This window comes from Salvelinus fontinalis, chromosome 4 (genome assembly GCF_029448725.1).
Source record: "Salvelinus fontinalis isolate EN_2023a chromosome 4, ASM2944872v1, whole genome shotgun sequence".
NCBI lineage: Eukaryota > Metazoa > Chordata > Actinopteri > Salmoniformes > Salmonidae > Salvelinus > Salvelinus fontinalis.
The window spans coordinates 70,701,959-70,722,464 of record NC_074668.1 but is presented as its reverse complement, the minus strand read 5'-3'; positions in this window follow the sequence as shown (position 1 = coordinate 70,722,464).

The window sequence follows — 20,506 nt, the reverse complement described above, 5'->3', positions numbered from 1 at the left end:
CTGAAGACACGTGTTATTCTGAACTGAAGACACGTGTTATTCTGAACTGAAGACACGTGTTATTCTGAACTGAAGACATGTGTTATTCTGAACTGAAGACACATGTTATTCTGAACTGAAGACACGTGTTATTCTGAACTGAAGACACGTGTTATTCTGAACTGAAGACACGTGTTATTCTGAACTGAAGACACGTGTTATTCTGAACTGAAGACACGTGTTATTCTGAACTGAAGACACGTGTTATTCTGAACTGAAGACACGTGTTATTCTGAACTGAAGACACGTGTTATTCTGAACTGAAGACACGTGTTATTCTGAACTGAAGACACGTGTTATTCTGAACTGAAGACACGTGTTATTCTGAACTGAAGACACGTGTTATTCTGAACTGAAGACACGTGTTATTCTGAACTGAAGACACGTGTTATTCTGAACTGAAGACACGTGTTATTCTGAACTGAAGACACGTGTTATTCTGAACTGAAGACACGTGTTATTCTGAACTGAAGACACGTGTTATTCTGAACTGAAGACATGTGTTATTCTGAACTGAAGACACGTGTTATTCTGAACTGAAGACACGTGTTATTCTGAACTGAAGACACGTGTTATTCTGAACTGAAGACACGTGTTATTCTGAACTGAAGACACGTGTTATTCTGAACTGAAGACACGTGTTATTCTGAACTGAAGACACGTGTTATTCTGAACTGAAGACACATGTTATTCTGAACTGAAGACACGTGTTATTCTGAACTGAAGACATGTGTTATTCTGAACTGAAGACACGTGTTATTCTGAACTGAAGACACGTGTTATTCTGAACTGAAGACACGTGTTATTCTGAACTGAAGACACATGTTATTCTGAACTGAAGACACGTGTTATTCTGAACTGAAGACACGTGTTATTCTGAACTGAAGACACGTGTTATTCTGAACTGAAGACATGTGTTATTCTGAACTGAAGACACGTGTTATTCTGAACTGAAGACACGTGTTATTCTGAACTGAAGACACGTGTTATTCTGAACTGAAGACACGTGTTATTCTGAACTGAAGACACGTGTTATTCTGAACTGAAGACACGTGTTATTCTGAACTGAAGACACGTGTTATTCTGAACTGAAGACACATGTTATTCTGAACTGAAGACACGTGTTATTCTGAACTGAAGACATGTGTTATTCTGAACTGAAGACACGTGTTATTCTGAACTGAAGACACGTGTTATTCTGAACTGAAGACACGTGTTATTCTGAACTGAAGACACATGTTATTCTGAACTGAAGACACGTGTTATTCTGAACTGAAGACACGTGTTATTCTGAACTGAAGACACGTGTTATTCTGAACTGAAGACATGTGTTATTCTGAACTGAAGACACGTGTTATTCTGAACTGAAGACACGTGTTATTCTGAACTGAAGACACGTGTTATTCTGAACTGAAGACACATGTTATTCTGAACTGAAGACATGTGTTATTCTGAACTGAAGACATGTGTAACCACATGAAGTCTTGTTTAGTTGATAGTCATTTACTCATTGTATTCTGTAATGTACCACGTATTTCATGAACACTGTAATCGTTTGTGTTCATTCCTTCGTGACTAAATCATTCTATTAGTTTAATTGAGTAAATGCATTCCTCGTTTTACAGAGTACTTCTTTGATTGACTATACGTTCAAAATTGAGTAGGTCTATTGGTAAATATTATTTACACTACACACAGCACGTGTTTGGGTTCCACCTTGACATCCCTGATCTACTTGACTCAATAAATTAAAGCTCAAAAATTGGTCACCAGGATTAGCTATTTGTGTCTAGCCTCTTAATAATTGCATAACGGTGCAAAAATATATACACACACAAAGGACAAAAATAAAGAACATACATGTACACCAAAAAAAACAAAGAAAAAATTGGCCCTATTTTAGAAAAGAAATGTTATTGGTATGACTATGTTCATTATAGTCATACTGAGAGGTGATGTAAGGCTCACTACCTTGACTAGATCCTGCAGAGACGCACAAGGCCTGTAACATTGATCCACATAATAATGGAGTCAGAATGTAGTTTATTATTATTCAACATTCATTTGAACTGCAACTACATAATGGTGACCCTTCATCCTCAGTTGATGGGGATTTCCACCAACCTACACCATAGTTGCTTTTGAATTTCAGTGTGGATTGTATCATAATGCTTCTCCCTCCTTCAGGTCTGATGTGCTCTTTATCTTCATGTCAAATCAAAGGATCCTATGGTTTACACAGGTAGACAGAACATGCTTTATGGAAACGTGGATGATAAACATCAAGTTGGGGGAAAATCATCATCTTTTTGGAATCAACTGTGATCAGTGTTTGTTGCAGCGTTTTCAAAGAAAACAGGATGAGGCGAACGGCGGTGTCTGATTTCCGTTTAATCGGGCGCTTTAGAGACGAGGGGGGAACGGGAGCCAGCCAGCTCCTTGTGTCTCTGCGTCTCTCCGGGTCTCTCAGCTGGAGCCCCACTGATCTGGGGGAAATCAAAGATGAGCATTTGTGAGAGGTTTGCATCTGCCTCAAACACGCCAGCTGACTCATCAGATCCTCCACCAGCCCTCAGCCTACCATCCACTCTAAAAGGAAATCTGGAGAATAATCATATTCCATACTCAACAAGACAAATAACTTTGGCTTTTCTCATCTGATGAATGCCAAGATTCTGACATTTGAACAAAATTGGATTGATAGGGGGACACCACCTATGGTAAAAAGGGTGGTGGAAAGATGTGAAGATTGACTTGATAGTGTGAATTTCAATGGAATGAAATCAGGCATCGCACCTCAATATTTCAGTCTAATTCATCAAGCGTAACAAATTGCCTAGACCTTCATATCTCACATAGGCAAAACAAGATCAATCATCAATAAAGTATATCTACTCTGGGACAACTTGTGCATACACCTCCATCTGTAGCTGCTATTGAGCGGACCTAAAATCAGGCCATTAAAACAAGCGTATATAATGACATTTAAAAGAGATCCATTAACACTACATCCTCCACCGTGGCTGAGACCTAGCTGCTGCTTGCTCTATATTGCTGGTTAGTTGCTGCTGAGTCAGATGATGGGGTGGCGCTGAGTGAAATCTGGGGGCACATCTCAGTGTTGTTGCCTTTGGTGTGTGTGCCAGATGCCTGCCAGGGACCCGACCTTATTAGCAGAATTACACAGATCAAACAGAGAGGCCGATGGATCGGCAGAAGAAAGAGAATCCGCTCTGCCTCTCCAAGAGGCTGGAATGAAAGGCACAACAGAGAGTGAAGTGGGGGCAGGAGGAGACATTGTGTAACCGCTGCTACAGAGTTCGAGGGGAAGGTTGGGCTTTGATTGCTTTTCTACTATAGATGAAAAACGTGCAGCCTTCTGATGGACCAGGAACAGCACAGGTCTGTATTGACATCCTATGGGGTTGACCGATTTACTGAGGTTTTGAGATGTTTATGAAACGGATTGTACTGTACATGTACAGATGAATCCAACGGTACCGGAACTACCACTAGCTGATTTGCTCTGAGTGACTGACCACTAAGGGCGTGGTCACATAATGTTGTCTGATCCATTCTGGGAACATTTGTGTTTCTTGATCAGAGCAAAAACTCATACATGAAAACAAAACTAATCTTGACCAAACTAATTCTCATACATACATACAGCTTGGGGTCATTCATGGATTTAGGTCGTGAGGACGAGGTATTGTGATGCCTTAGTGCAAGTCAGGTGTAATTTTTCAACAGCTTTCCCTCTTGGTCTGAAGGCTAAGTACTAAGCCAAATTGTTCACCTGCATTGTAGTTACACTGTACCTACCTATATCATTCCCATTTCAACACTTAATTCATTCAAATCATGTCTTTAGTAGCACATCAAAATACTTCACATGAATGTAACACATTTCAACACTACTATTGAGGTTATATATTGATTTTGTATAGTTTACATACCAATAAGTGGTACCTGGCCTGAGGAACCATCCATATTAATCATGGCTATTTGAGCCTTGCGATGTAGGAGTATCTCTCTTCTTAAGGTCTACCTTGGGTCACAGCCTGCCTGAAGAAACAATTAAACGTTGAGCTTATTTTAATCATAGATAGGCAAGAGAGCTCAACTGAGTCAGTACCAGAATTTAAAGTAAGTGTACTGAATAAAGGTGACTTTACCCCCACCTCTGTGAGCATGGCTTTTTATTACTAACCGCTTACTGCCGGCACATTCTGTATGTTTTCTTTTTCTTTTAAGAAGGATTTTTAAGCCTTGAGACAATTGAGACATGGATTGTGTATGTGTGCCATTCAGAGAGTGAAGGGGCAAGACAAAATATTGAAGTGCCTTTGAACGGGGTATGGTAGTAGGAGCCAGGCGCAACGATTTGTGTCAAGAACTGCAACGCCGCTGGGTTGTTCACAATCAACAGTTTCCTGTGTGTATCAAGAATGGTCCACCACCCAAAGGGCATTCAGCCAACTTGACACAACTATAGGACGCATTGGAGTCAACATGGGTCAGCATCCCTGTGGGCCGCTTTCGACACCTTGTAGAGTCCATATCCCAACGAATTGAGGCTGTTCTGAGGGCAAAGGGGGAATTTAACTTAGAAATGCCTCTTAAGCTAAGTTCAACTGTCGTACCTCATCAGAACCCAAATAATAAGATTGTTTTACTCTGTTTGTAAACAATGTAAAGGTAAACAAACACTGTATAGCATCAAAAGATGGTTAAACCTATCATTTTGTATCATGGATGGTCAGTCCTTGCATCCATAGCTCTGTCTCTGAATTTAAGATTGGTTACATTTCTCCAGGTCCATCCCTCAGCTTTTTACCAGACAAGAGATGGAGTGACCACTTTAATATTATTTCAATGAAAGGTTCTAGCTTTAAACCTACTGTTGAATCTCAGCCATTGAGACCGATGCACCAGGTGACACGCCTTCACTTTAGCTCTCTATTGAAGGTGTACTATTGAAACCAACCGATGCACCACAGTTCCACCTTTGATAACAGAGGGGGTCAAATGGGTCTGTTTAGTGTAGGGGCCAGTCCTCTAGTCTAGTCTACACAAAGTCTTCTCATTCGGCTCACACTGTAGAGGATGGTCTCCCCAGCTAGTCCTCAGGCTCCAGAACAAGGCTGATGCTGCTGCCTGCCCTGTAATGAATTAGTTTAGTGTTGAATCATTTTAGGGACAGAGGATTTTAGAGCTGGTTTGTGCATGCAAGACTGATCGATCTGCCCTTGGACTTTTCCATTCATTTCATGCTTGTCAATTTTATTCATAAAAGGAAATGCATGCAGTGTATCAACAGAGGATAGAGCTAGCCAAGGATTACACTGATTAGAGGTCACAGTCTGTACAAAGTACAAATCAATATTAGACGGTTATGCATTTAGATCTTAAATATACATCACACACTATCTCTGTGTGGCCATCACACAGAGATAGTGTGTGATGTCTATTTAAGATCTAAATGCATAACCGTCTAATATTGATTGGTAATTGGAAGCAATTATACATTTATGTGAGCGTGCATTATACTGGGAGTGTTACTGTGCGCTAATAGCATGTGTGCATAGTTGCAAAGTGTGTTAGCAGTAGCATTGCAGGGAAATCAGTCTTGTGCTGACTGTGTGCACGCCCCCAAGCGGGTTTCTCTGCAATCCACGAGCTAATTACTTTAAAACTCTTTCAGCCCCCCTATCTTGCTCTCCACATTACAGAGTTTGAGGACCCCATAGAGTCGACAAGAAAAGCCCTACAAAAATGGGAGTGATTTCCAGTGTGGCCCTATGTATTGGCTCTGACTCCCTATGTGGCTGAAGAGAGTAGAGGAGGGGACAGCAGTGGATTTACAGAGGATTTCATTAGGAAGAGAGGGGAAGAAGAGATGTGGGTCCTGGTCTCAGGGGAGAGGAGAGCCCGCTGGCCTGGAACATCACTGGTGAGGTTGACAGCACTGGGTCAGGCCATCTTACTACCACAGACACTTCCCAATTAAGACCTCACTCGCTTTGAAAAAGTTATTTGATGAGATACTGAGGAAGTGGTGGAGTTCAGGCTAATTACATCTTTGGAGGGGTTTTGGACATGGGAGGTGGTGTTATCGCTCTTAAAAATCCTTAAGAGTCTATTGACACACCCATGCGTCAATCTAAGTAACATAATTCAAAAATCCCCATCAAAATCTATCAGTTTAAGATAGAGCTATCTTTTTTGCATGGGCTGCGTCTCAATCCACCGTATCCGCATATGTCAGCCTTCCGCATCTGCGGTGGAAGGTGGCCGAGCTACAGCGGTGTTTGTCAGACCAGGAGACACCAAGTAAATCGGTCTTCTCACAAAAACGTCTGTAGCGCCCAAATAGTTTGACCTACAAATGAATATGATGACACTCTCACAAACACGATGATGATCTCCGTTTTGCTCTACGACCCCCACAAGCCCCCCACGGTACTCGTCTGAAGTCAGCAACGCCCATGTGCCAACTTCTGTCTCTAGTGTCCAAACCGTTTGGGCTACAAACTAATATGACTCCACTGTTGAAAAGGGAGACCGTTGTGCTGTCATCAATGCAAAGGGTGGCTACTTTGAAGAATCTCAAATATAAAATATATTTTTACTTGTTTAACACTCCATTACTTGTTTAACACTCCATATGTGTTATTTCATAGTTTTGATGTCTTCACTATTATTTTACAATGTAGAAAAAAGTAAAAATAAAGAAAACCCCTGAAATGAGTAGGTGTGTCCAAACTTTTGACTGGTACTGTATATTTCCATAATTGTTTTGTATCTCCTAGATAGGACAGACACTTCAAAACCGTATTCCTTTAAATAAAGGTTAAATAAATACATATATACATCTTGATTGTCTTTCTTGCCCCCTCCCACACACACTTTATAGAACCATTTTCTGACATCAACACTACTGCGCCGACAAGGTGAAGAACGATGAGTGTTTAAAGTGGAAGTCATGGGGGAATGACTGAGTAATAATTGAGTATTATGCAAAGAGGAGCAGAGGAGCAAGAGATTTAAGGTCTTCACAACACAGCTGAGTTATGAGCCAAGTTATATCACACTGACAACTCAACACATTGTGCACCAGAGAGACGAAAGAACATGTTCAGGACATGTGGTTCCTCAATGATTGTAAACACAATACTTCTATCACACAGCACTCTGAAGAAAGCCTGATTTAATTGCCTGTAGCCCTAGAAAATATGCTAATTGTTTACCTGGTCAAGTGTTCACACAAACACGTTTTCTCCATGTTACATATTATAGACTCAGGGGAAGAGGAAGATGGAGCTATTCTGAAACGCTTGCATTTTATTCAGAGGAGCTCTAAACAAGCATGGATTTACTATCGCTGGGGAGGAGGAAAGACCATCACAATCTCCTTTCTCATTTCCCTCCCGAAAGGTGTTAGAAGCGCTTTGCATCTAAAGTGCTTTAGAAATTATCGGTGTTGCATGGCTTGACATGAAGCGACAGATTCTAAAACAAAGTCAATCAAAAAGCCACTAAAGAAAAGGAAAGAATAAGAGAAGAAGTTGAGGAGTCACAGCAAATATCATGGATTTAAATGGTTTAGTGCTGGAGGGAACATTGAGTGTTTCCCCGACAGGCTGTGGATATTAGATATCAGGCCTGACATTCTTCACGATGTGAAGGATACAGCTTGATGATAACGTCTTCAGAGCTCTAGTTCAATTGCACACTTCTACATATAATGTCTTATATGGAAATATTTGGAGTTCTCAAAGCCCATGATATTCATAAAGTAATCGTAGTTTCCATAAAGCAGACTTCAGTGAACTCATTATTTCGGCTCACACAACAACACGGTATTCCAGATACAATGCAGGAAGCAGTGTAGATTTAACCTCTAATCTTGAGACTGGTGTTGTACTACAGGATCTAATGGAATGTCAGTTAGGCCATTAGTGTGCTGGTGCGTAAGTGGGAGATGACATGAAATGACATGTTCTGATCTTCATGCAAGGGAAGAATGAAACGAAAACGATGCTCTCATGGTTCTTAGACAAAGCGTGGCAGTAGGAAGCAATGAATACATACAGTACCTAGATACGCTACGAATTGTTTCAGCTTTTGAAGAGAATGGTTCAAGCATACAGTACAGTATAATATCTTACTCTCTTACTCTGCAGCATATCATCCACTCTCCCTGCCATCCATCCAGCTAATTTTGTCATGCTAGGGGGTTTGCGGCTCCCCAGTTGCCCTGTTTCCCATCATGTTGTAAGGAAATGCTAATGCACAAGAATGCTCGGTTACCTGAGGCACTGCAGCCTGCTCTGTTTCAACATAACATCCAAAACGAAAGCGCTCGCTCCCAATATCCCCTCTCCACCATGGCACCACACTGATCCCAGGGAGGCCACGGGAATCTGGTTCAGCAGCACGGTGCTGGCTGGCAGTCTGTGGATACTGAGAGATAGTTACAACAACAACAAGACCACCTACTACCTCTCCTTCATGCACAGCCCCACACCACACCACACAACGAGCTTAGCATTGCTTAATCTCCTTTAAAAAACGGTTCCAATTACTCCTGTGTGCATCGTCTCATTATTTCCCAATGCTTAATAAATAAATAATCTATATTCCCCTTGAAAAACATGACTCAAGTTTGCAAATGAGAGAAATAAATTGCTACCTGGGGAAAAATAAAAAAAGAGTCTTACTCAATGGGTTTTCTCATCCATTTTGTTTCAATTACAGTGTCCTCTTTTTTAAGAGAGCCAGGGCCACTCAGACAGTGTGCTCTGCTGCAGCAGAGAGAGCGCATTCTCCAGCCCGTGTCATCAGCCTGCATGGGGATGGTACAGGGCCCACCGTTGGGGCTGCTGGGAGCTGTCACTCATTAATAGTTATTCTTAAGCCACCCCAACTTCAGCCCAGGGGTCACATGGCCCTACTACTGGGACCATACTTTTCACCAGCAGATTCATGCAGATTTGCGTAACCTTCTTATTCATCATGGCATGCTTACATCAAAGGTCTCTAAGAACATTTTGAGAGAGAGAGAGAGAGAGAGAGAGAGAGAGAGAGAGAGAGAGAGAGAGAGAGAGAGAGAGAGAGACAGAAGAGAGGAGAGGAGAGAGAGAGAGAGAGAGAGAGAGAGAGAGAGAGAGAGAGAGAGAGAGAGAGAGAGAGAGAGAGAGAGAGAGAGAGAGAGAGAGAGAGAGAGAGAGAGAGAGAGAGAGAGAGAGAGAGAGAGAGAGAGAGCATTTCAATGTGTGTCTGCATTTGTGCTGGAGTTTTTAGGCTGTCTCCACACTACATTTGTGCTGGAGTTTTTAGGCTGTCTCCACACTACATTTGAACTGAAAGGAAAACGCGTCATATGGAATGTTAATGTATTCAGGCTTAGAGTGTAATTATATGACACTGAATTGCAGAAAGGATCTGAATACGCTGTAAATAAGTCCATACGGGTGTATTATCTGTGCTTTGTCTTATGTATACTATATAAATGTTTAATGCATACAATAACTGAGTGGATTAAAAATGTTAATCATTGTGATGCTCTAAATCAAATTAGGGCTTTGGGAAAACAGCAAAACATGTCACAGAACACACATCTCTTTTATTCATATTTCAGAGAAACAACAGAGATGCAATACAAACCCTGCCACTGTAGCTTTAATATCTTACTGTGCCACTCGAAATGTCCTTTTCAATGTCCACCAAGACCTTTGCTGAACGCTCACTATTCAGACAATCAGTCATTCTCATCACTCTACTAGAAATGTTGCCATTAAAAATGGAGACGCGTTTTGATAAAAAAAAGAGGGAAAAAGCTGACTATGCACAATTCTATTTGGCTTCTGCCAATGACATTCTGCCCTTTTCATTCCATCAGATCACTGTATAGAAGGCAGGGTAGGAGGCGCTGTACCATGAAATACACAAACAGGACTAGGCATGTATGGAGGGGAACCACTAAAGGATGCTTGAGCACAACATGGCCAACATTCACTCAATTTAAACAACATATGCATACGCACACACACCCACCCACCCACCCACCCACCCACACACACACACACACACACACACACACACACACACACACACACACACACACACACACACACACACACACACACATATATATATATATATATATATAAAACACCATGTGTAGACACAGGCAGTCTGCTAGCTATGTCATGTGTGTTTGTGTATGTTTGTGCGTCTGTGTGTGTGTGTGTGTGTGTGTGTGTGTGTGTGTGTGTGTGTGTGTGTGTGTGTGTGCGTGCGTGCGTGCGTGCGTGCGTGCGTGCGTGCGTCTGTCTGTCTGTCTGTCTGTCTGTCTGTCTGTCTGTCTGTCTGTCTGTCTGTCTGTCTGTCTGTCTGTCTGTCTGTCTGTCTGTCTGTCTGTCTGTCTGTCTGTCTGTGTGTGTGTGTGTGTGTGTGTGTGTGTGTGTCTAAGGAGCACATTAGCATGCTGTAGTGTGTGTGTGTGCCTCCCCAGGCCTGCAGCAGAGTAAACACCAGCTGTGCGGAGAGACGGGCACCCAGGTGAGGAGAGCAGGTCAGTCCAGGCTGTCACCTCAGTTCTCCCTCAAGCTTTGGACACCAGGGCAGGAATATAATCAAGGCTGGAGCCGAGCTGGGATTCAGGCCAGAGCAGAGGACTCCAGCAAATGAGGACAGTGAATGCCTGGTGATCCTCTCTCTACCCCTCCATCCAACCCGTCTTCGCCCGCTGTGACTGCCGCTAGTAAAACAGAAAAAAAGATGGCTTCATGGAAATGGAACATTAAAGGCACATGCTAAACGAATATGTAAAAAGAAATGTCTGTACCCTCATTTGTCTAGAGACCACGCTTCACAAAACACATTTCTGCACCCCGGTGCATTCAAACAGTCTGGCTTCACTGTGCTGTTTTGTTTTTTAAAGCTAGATACTGCTGCAGTTTTGCTCTCTGTACTTACAAACCATTACTTACAAGTCCCAAATGAGGCCACAGGATTAATAATTCATTGGCTCTTGCCTGCAACAAGCAACTGGTTAAAGCAATGGCACATCATACTCCAAAACAAACTGTATAGCCCTGGCTACAAATACAGTGCTTGGTATGTGGACAAGGGTTGATCATTTTATGCTTTGTTGCACCACTGACCGTATGGCAAAAAAGCCCACCTGCTTAAATTCGCCGTATATCTGTTGTAAGACCAACAGGACTAGTATTGATGCTTAAATTCATACCTTAAAAGCTTTCCTCAGTCCAATCCCTTCCCAGCATGCATTACATCCACATACTGTACATTATGTGTTGATCCCCTTAAGTAATTCAATTACTGTAGGAACCTGATTGAGATTATAGAAAGGACTGGCAGACTGCCCTCAATTATGCCGCCTTAAATAGTCTGTGAATACATGCAAATAAGTTTCAACATACAGTCAGGTACATAATTATTGGCGCCCTTGATAAAGAGGAGCAACAAATACGAGAAGCATCCCGCTGCAGATTATGCGTGCTGACACCGCCTGGTCTGAATCGTAAAGCACATGCGCGCGCGTCTCAGATGGTATCTTTGCCAACGCCAAACCCAAAGAGCTCTACTTTCATGTCATCTGACCATAGCACCGCCTGGAGTTTGATAAACGCCATTGGCACTTCGATTGGAACCGTTGCTATGGTCAGATGACGCACACTAGTGGAAGCTTATGGAGAATAGTACATCATACCTCTTACCTACGGAAAAATATGGTGGTGGATCTTTGAGGTTATCTGGCTATTTTGCTTCCACTGGTCCTGGGGCATTTGTTAAAGTAAACGAAGGGTCTCATGAACTCTACCAAGTACAAGGACATTTTAGCCAAAAACATGGTTGCCACTGCCAGGAGGCTGACACAGTTAATTGACCACAAAATCAACATTTTGTGATGGCCATCTCAGTCTCCGGACTTTAAACCCATTGAAAATCTGTGGTTTGAATTGAAGAGAGCAGTCCATAAGCACAGACCGAAGGATATCAAGGATCTGGAAAGATTCTGAATGGAGGAGTGGTGTAGGATCCCTCCCACTGCGTTCACAAACTCATAGAACATTTTAGAAAAAGGCTCAGTGTCATTATCCTCGCAAGGCGAGGGAGCTAACCTACTGGAAAACAGGGATGACAATAGTTTTGACAAATCTTTTTGAGATTTTTTGTATTACTTGTTAAATAAAATATATTTCTCTGAGCAATTCATTAGTATAAAATAATATATTTCCCCCCCAAAATTTAGCATAGCTCAGTATTTGTATTATTTATTTTATACAGTCTTATTTGCTCATCTTTAACAACGGTGGCAATAATTATGGACCTTACTGAATATTCCAATCTAGTCATCACATGTGCTAGAAACAAACAAACCCTTTTCTTACTACATTCATCATCATTGATTGTAGCCTCCTTTGTGATTTGAATGTGTTGTTTTGTGCCATTTTAAGCCCTGGGTAAAGCAAATCTTCCCTTACATGTTTAATCCTTTGAACCAGGGGGGAGTTGTGGGTGGGATATCAGCGGGATGTGGGGCAGCAGCAGGTAAAGGAGAGAGAGAGAGAGAGGAGCATCCTCTCACTTCCTCCTCCATCCCTCCGGACTTCTATTCCTCCTCCTCTCCCTCCCTTCCATGCACCACTCCAGCATTCTGCATCACTCCTCTATCCCCTCCATTCCTTCCCCATCCTTCCTCCATCCCTCCTCCCTCTTCCCCTCCATCCCCCCTCCATCCCTCCTCCCTCTTCCCCTCCATCCCATCCATCCCTCCTCCCTCTTCCCCTCCATCCCCTCCATCCCTCCTGCATCCCTCCTCCCTCTTCCCCTCCATCCCTCCTCCCTCTTCCGTCCCTCCTCCGTCCCTCCTCCCTCTTCCCCTCCATCCCCTCCATCCCTCCTCCCTCTTCCCCTCCATCCCTCCTCCCCTCCATACCCTCCATCCCTCCTGCATCCCTCCTCCCTCTTCCCCTCCATCCCTCCTCCATCCCTCCTCCCTCTTCCATCCTTCTTCCGTCCCTCCTCCGTCCCTCCTCCCTCTTCCCCTCCATCCCTCCTCCCTCTTCCCCTCCATCCCATCCCATCCATCCCTCCTCCCTCTTCCCCGCCATCCCCTCCATCCCTCCTCCCTCTTCCCCTCCATCCCCTCCATCCCTCCTCCCTCTTCCCCTCCATCCCATCCATCCCTCCTCCCTCTTCCCCTCCACCCCCTCCATCCCTCCTCCATTCCTCCTCCCTCTTCCCCTCCATCCCTCCTCCCTCTTCCCCTCCATCCCATCCATCCCTCCTCCCTCTTCCCCTCCACCCCCTCCATCCCTCCTCCATCCCTCCTCCCTCTTCCTCTCCATCCCTCCTCCGTCCCTCGTCACCCATGCCGGGGCTGATGAGCAGAGCCTTGATGCAGAGAGATCCACTGCAGAGAAATGGAAGAGAGGCACAGCTGGGGAACAGAATGGAAGACAACACCCCAGGGAGACGGAACACTGATGCTTAAAAATCACAAACACCCCAAAGTGTACAAAACGCACAGTGTGTAACACAGGCAACTTCACAATAGCGCTAATTTCTGCCAGAATTACACAAAACCAATTTGAGCAATTGTGCTCTCGCTTGTAACAACAGCTCAGACAGTGATCAATGAACAAGCTTGGGGGATTGTTTCATTGAGATAGATCAGAGTTTTTTTTGGGATACAACACATTATACAATGTGAATTTTAACTCTGTGTCAAAGCACTCAGGGATAAAGGATAGCAGAAGAAGATGCATTGGAGTGTACAGAGCATTGGCATTACTAGCCACAGACAACACTCTCTCATAGGATGATCTCAAAGGACTTAAAGGAAGGTTGTGACATGGACATTGTTTCTGTATGTACAGTAACTGAACTGAGCAGATGTAGATCTCACCAGTCCAGTGCACATTGCCATGGATAGAGGGGTGAGAGCGGACATCACAGAGCACGTGGCAGGAATGCATCAGTCCGATGTCCAGGGGGATCACAGTGTGCTTGTCATCCTCCTCCTGGCCCATCAATTATCAGGGCATCTTCCATTACCTTTCCCCTCACCTTGGATTGATGTGTGTTTAATGGTGGCCAAGGCAGACGGAGTGATGTGTACAGAACCCTGCCGTTGACTACATTGCAAGGTTCATTGCAGAAGTTAATCCGCCTGTCTCAAGGCCAGGCCAATTCACAATTAATATTACAAGCAGGGGACAAATCATAGATAGAGAATCTAAATAGAAATAGAATCACTTTTCTCCCAGGCAACCCGGCTTTTCCAGCCATAACAGGTAGTGTCATTCAAAAGGATATAAAGAATATAAATAGGCCTATGTCCGGATTTGATTACAGAGCTTTGATCTACCTGAGGCCAAGCCCAAAAAAGCCCAAATGATTGTATCATTATCCAAAACATACACTACAAAATGATGTCGACACCTGCTCGTCGAACATCTCATTCCAAAATCATGAGGATTAATATGGAGTTGGTCCCCCCTTTGCTGCTATAACAGCCTGGGAAGGCTTTCCATTAGATGTTGGAACATTACTGTGAGGACTTGCTTCCATTCAGCCACAAGAGCATAAGTGAGGTCGGGCACTGATGTTGGGCGATTAGGCCTGGCTCACAGTCAGCATTCCAATTCATACCAAGGGTGTTCGAAGGGGTTGAGGTCAGGGCTCTGTGCAGGCCAGTCAAGTTCTTCCAAACCGATCTCGACAAACCATTTCTGTATGGACGTCGCTTTGTACACTGGGGCATTGTCATGCTAAAACAGGAAAAGGCCTTCCCCAAACTGTTGCCACAAAGTTGGACGCATGTAACCCAAACCATGGAAAATCGCCCCAGACCATTATTCCTCATCCACCAAACTTTACAGTTGGCACTATGCATTGGGGCAGGTAGCATTCTCCTGGCATCCGCCTAACCCAGATTTGTCAGTCAGACTGCCACTCCGGAGAACGAATCATCACTCCAGAGAACGCGTTTCCACTGCTCCAGAGTCCAATGGCGGCAAGCTTTACACCACTCCAGCCGATGCTTGGCATTGCGCATGGTGATCTTAGGCTTGTGTGCGGTTGTTTGGCCATGGAAACCTATTTATGTTTGGCCATGGAAACCTATAACCTAACAGCTATTGTGCTGATGTTGTTACCAGAGGCAGTTTGGAACTCAGTAGTGAGTGTTGCAACCGAGGACAGATGATTTTTACATGCTATGCACTTCCGCACTCGGCGGTCCCGTTCTGTGAGCTTGTGTGGCTGACCACTTTGTGGCTGAGCCGTTGTTGCTCCGAGACCTTTCCACTTCACAAAGATGAACGGAGCAAAGAAAAGAAAGATCCTTGATGAAAACCTGCTCCAGAGCACTCAGGACCTAAGACTGGGACGAAGGTTCACCTTCCAACAGGACCACAACCCTAAAAACAGAGCCAAGACAACGCAGGAGTGGTTTCGGGACAAGTCTCCGAATGTCCTTGAGTGGCCCAGCCAGAGCACTGACTTGAACCCGATCGAACATCTCTGGAGAGACCTGAAAATAGCTGTGCAGCGACGCTCACTATCCAACCTGATAGAGCTTTAGAGGATCTGCAGAGAAGAATGGGAGAAACTCCACAAATACAGGTGTGCCAAGCTTGTAGGGTCATACCCAAGACTCGAGGCTGTAATCGCTGCTAATCGTGCTTTAACAAAGTACTGAGTAAAGGTTCTGAATACTTATGTAAATGCAATATTTCAGTTTTTTATATTTAATACATTTTCAAAAATGTAAAAAAAACTGTTTTTGCTTTGTCATTATGGGTTATTGTGTGTAGATTGATAAGGGAGGAAAACAATTTAATCGATTTTAAAGTAAGTCTCTAACGTAATAAAATGTGGAAAAGGTCAAGGGGTCTGAACACTAGGCTACTGCACATTACACATGACAGAAAAACATAAAAGCCCATAGATGCAGCCAGTTAAATGTTCTCTTGGGTAAATACATTTAAAAAACTCCAGTAGGCTAATCTTTTTGAGTGTGAACTGTATTGTATTGTACTGTGTGATATGGCCTGGAATTACGAAACCTCATTCAAACCATGATCATTCTGGTGCAGCACATGCAACCTACAAACGTTAAAAGTAGAGGCTAGAGAATTTGAATTTAATTTTAAAATACTGTATAACAGGGCCCATTTGTATAGTTAGCAGGCTCACGCATATATACCTTTCATAATATTTCCCCTAATGTTATTATCATTCTCTCTCTATTGTTGCTTCATTCTGGCCTCGCTTTCAACAGTTAATAAGTGAAACAAGTTTTGCTGTCCTTGTCCTCATACTTCTGTCATACTTGAAAAAAATATGACTAGAATAAGATGCAGAGACAGCTTTCACTTCTCTTCAAGAAGATTGAATGGTTATGGGTCTGAATAAATCACTGCTATTCGCTCTTCTTTGGCTGCTGTATCTAACATTCGGCAAACAAGAGCTTGCGTCCCTCTTCGAATAGTCTATTGGTATAAGAAATGAAACCAAAATAAATGCGCAGAAAGCTATTCTAGTATAGCTTTCCCTGCATGGGACTCAAAGGAGAGAGGCCTGCGGAGACCAGGTGCGTGCATATTGCGCAAGAGACAGAGGCTGTACATTAGAAGCTCATTATGCATAACCCATCATTCATTAGCTAAATACAAGGCTAATACTGCATTGAATGTATTACCTGAAATAGGTAGGCTATTTCATCTATACATACATACAGTATATACATCTTGAACAGGATTATCTATTTTGGATGCAATTTGAATGGAATTGCTGGAGCGAAAGACTCAAATCAAGTCAAATCAAATTCTATTGGTCACATACTGTACACATGGTTAGAAGATGTTAATGCGAGTGTCGCGAAATGCTTGTGCTTCTAGTTCCGACAGTGCAGTAATATCTAACAAGTAATCTAACAATTCCCCAACAACTCCTAATACACACAAATCTGAAGGGGTGAATGAGAATATGTACATATACGTATATGGATGAGCGATGGCCCGAACTGCATAGGCAAGGTGCAATAGACAATATAAAATACAGTATATACATGTGATATGAGTAAAGTAAGATATGTAAACATTATTAAAGTGGCATTATTTTTAAAGTGACTAGTGATCATTTTATTGAAGTGGCCAGTGATTGGGTCTCAATGTAGGCAGCAGCCTCTCTGAGTTAGTGATTGCTGTTTAGCAGTCTGATGGCCTTGAGATAGAAGCTGTTTTTCAGTCTCTTGGTCCCAGCTTTGATGCACCTGTACTGACCTTGCCTTCTGGATGGTAGCGGTGGTTGTTGTCCTAGATGATCTTTTTGGCCTTCCTGTGACATCGGGTGCTGTAGGTGTCATGGAGGGCAGGTAGTTTGCCCCCGGTGATGTGTTGTGCAGACCGCACCACCCTCTGGAGAGCCTTGTGGTTGAGGGCAGTGCAGTTGCCGTACCAGACTGTGATACAGCCTGACAGGATGCTCTCGATTGTGCATCTGTAAAAGTTAGTGAGGGTTTTGGGTGACAAGCCACATTTCTTCAGGCTCCTGAGGTTGAAGAGGTGCTGTTGCGCTTTCTTCACCACACTGTCTGTGTGGGTGGACCATTCCAGTTTGTCTGTGGTGTGTACGCCAAGGAACTTAAAACTTTCCACCTTCTCCACTGCTGTCCCTTCGATGTGGATAGGGGGGTGCTCCCTCTGCTGTTTCCTGAAGTCCACGATCATCTCCTTTGTTTTGGTGAAGTTGAGTGAGAGGTTGTTTTCCTGACACCACACTCCGAGTGCCCTCACCTCCTCCCTGTAGGCTGCTGAACTCAATGTCATGGGAAGGCCTAAAAGATCATCAAGAACATCAACCACCCGAGCCACTGCCTGTTCACCCCTCTATCATCCAGAAGTCGAGGTCAGTACAGGTGCATCAAAGCTGGGACCAAGAGACTGAAAAACAGCTTCTATCTCAAGGCCATCAGACTGCTAAACAGCAATCACTAACTCAGAGAGGCTGCTGCCTACATTGAGACCCAAATCACTGGCCACTTTAATAAATGGATCACTAGTCACTTTATACAATCCACACTAAATAATGCCACTTTAATAATGTTTACATAACTTACATTGCTCATATCACATGTATATACTGTATTTTATATTGTCTATTGCACTATGCCGCTCGGCCATCGCTCATCCATATACCTTTATGTACATATTCTCATTCACCCCTTCAGATTTGTGTGTATTAGGAGTTGTTGGGGAATTGTTAGATTACTTGTTAGATATTACTGTTAGATATTACTGCACTGTCAGAAACTAGAAGCACAAGCATTTTGCTACACTCGCATTAACATCTGCTAACCATGTGTATGTGACAAATATCATTTGATTTGATTTAATTTGAACCTTTGGATTTCAACCCCAAATGGTTCTACCAGGGAGATCAATAATATAGCCTCATCCTGCCAGTCTTCAGAAGGTGCAGATGGCCAGGGTTCTGGCTGCAGGCTGCTTCATAGGCAGATATTTATTGTGAAATGTACACTCATAACGGTTATAAATGATGGTTATAAATGAAGCCCCAGATGTATAAAACCACTACAAGACCATTAGGATCCAGTTCAGCTTGGCTTCACCCTCTCTTCACCCGCTCCTTGGTTTCTGGCTGGGAGGGGGAAGCCAATTCCTCTGGGTTGAGATGACTCCCTACGACACACTCAGCGCCCTCTCCCAACGGGGGGGGGGGGGGGGGGGGGGTAGCACTTCTCTCACTTTCCAACATGCACTCTGGTTTTCTGATGATCTCACCTCAAACATATTTCTCTGAACAAGATATCTCTCTGTGTCTCCAAGGTCAGTGGTGAACAACCACTACGATACATGTTTATTACACTAGTATTATCCATGCTTAACATAATGCTTATATTGCACATAAGAATACAGTATTTGTGATTTGTTATAGGGGGTATTTTATGTAAAGTGTTGCTACAATGATATATGACAAATAGTATGGTGGGAGTACAAATCGCCTGAGAGCTGAGAGGCATCACTATATGGGTGAATCACTGATGGTAGAAACGCTTCTTGCTGTTGCTTTGTAATTGTCTCCGCCATATTTACATGTTAAAAATTGGAAACCTTTTGTGAGGCACCGGCTAGAATCTCTCCCATGAGTCAGAATGCCATTACATATTCATGACTTTCAACGTGGAAAATGCCATTTGAGTTCGAGGTGCCAGGGAGAGGTGAGCGAAGGCATGGATTAACAGAGGTGGCAGGGTTGATGAATACAAACATTTAGGCGATTATGTTTCTGATTGGAATAATGCTTGGCGGGCAGATTTATTCAAAGTGTGGAGAACGATTAGATTCTTATCCCTCCTGTCATCTCTAAAGGAGTTTTGACATGCAGTGTATGCTGCAAGCTTCCACTGGGATGTGATGGCATTCAGTTTTCTACTGTGGAAGGTGAATTGATCCACAATGTGACACCCAGTGTAAAATCTGTCAATAGGAGGTCAGGGGCTCTCTGCCGCGAGCATACAGAGTATCTACTAAGCATCCAGTGCAGAGAAGCAGGGATGATACACTTATATATCAGGATGTTGACAACATCGCCATCTCACAGCTTTAAATGACCTTAAAGAGTGATATAGAAGATAAGACTGAAAGGGAAACAGGCAATACATGAGGTTATTTAATAGCAACATAATATTTCGATTGAATATGGAAATTGTATGTCATATTTGAGTAATGAAATATATAATCTTATTTTCAGAAATGAAAGACTGCAGCAGTTTGAGCCCTGACATACTGTGATGCAATGGTGGTCTTTTTTAAACGCAGCCCAAACAACTGTTTTTCTTTTTGAAGGCACGCACAGCTACACACACACGAAACACTTCTGAGAGGATCATTTATGTCCTTAACATAGGACTTTGATATCTGGCTTATTTGATGTGCTCTGTTTAAAGAATGAGCTTCATCTTTTACCTTTTGACCCGTTCCTCTTTCAGAACCAGATGCAACCGCCAGAGTTCTCTGATACAATGCAATGAAAGGTTCTCTGAGGATCCCTTGAGGGTGTTAAGCTAAAGCCCAGTAATCAAACTGACCTACAGTACAACAGCATGTGATTGCTCGTTCATCTAAGACCACAGTCATGTCAAAGGCATAGTTACAATCCAAACACACTAAACATCAAATATAACCTCAAAAAACGAAGGCAATATATTGTTATTTATGGCAGATAATGAAGAGAAAAAACACAAACTATCCACTAGCTGTTTTCAATGTCAACCTTTTTGGTTCTAATTGATCTTGGTCTCAACCACAACAACCCCTATTTTTTCTCCATGGCAACCTTTTCTCAGCTCACAGATAGACAATAAAGCTACAGTTAAGGACGTACACAATATTAGGTCCAGTTG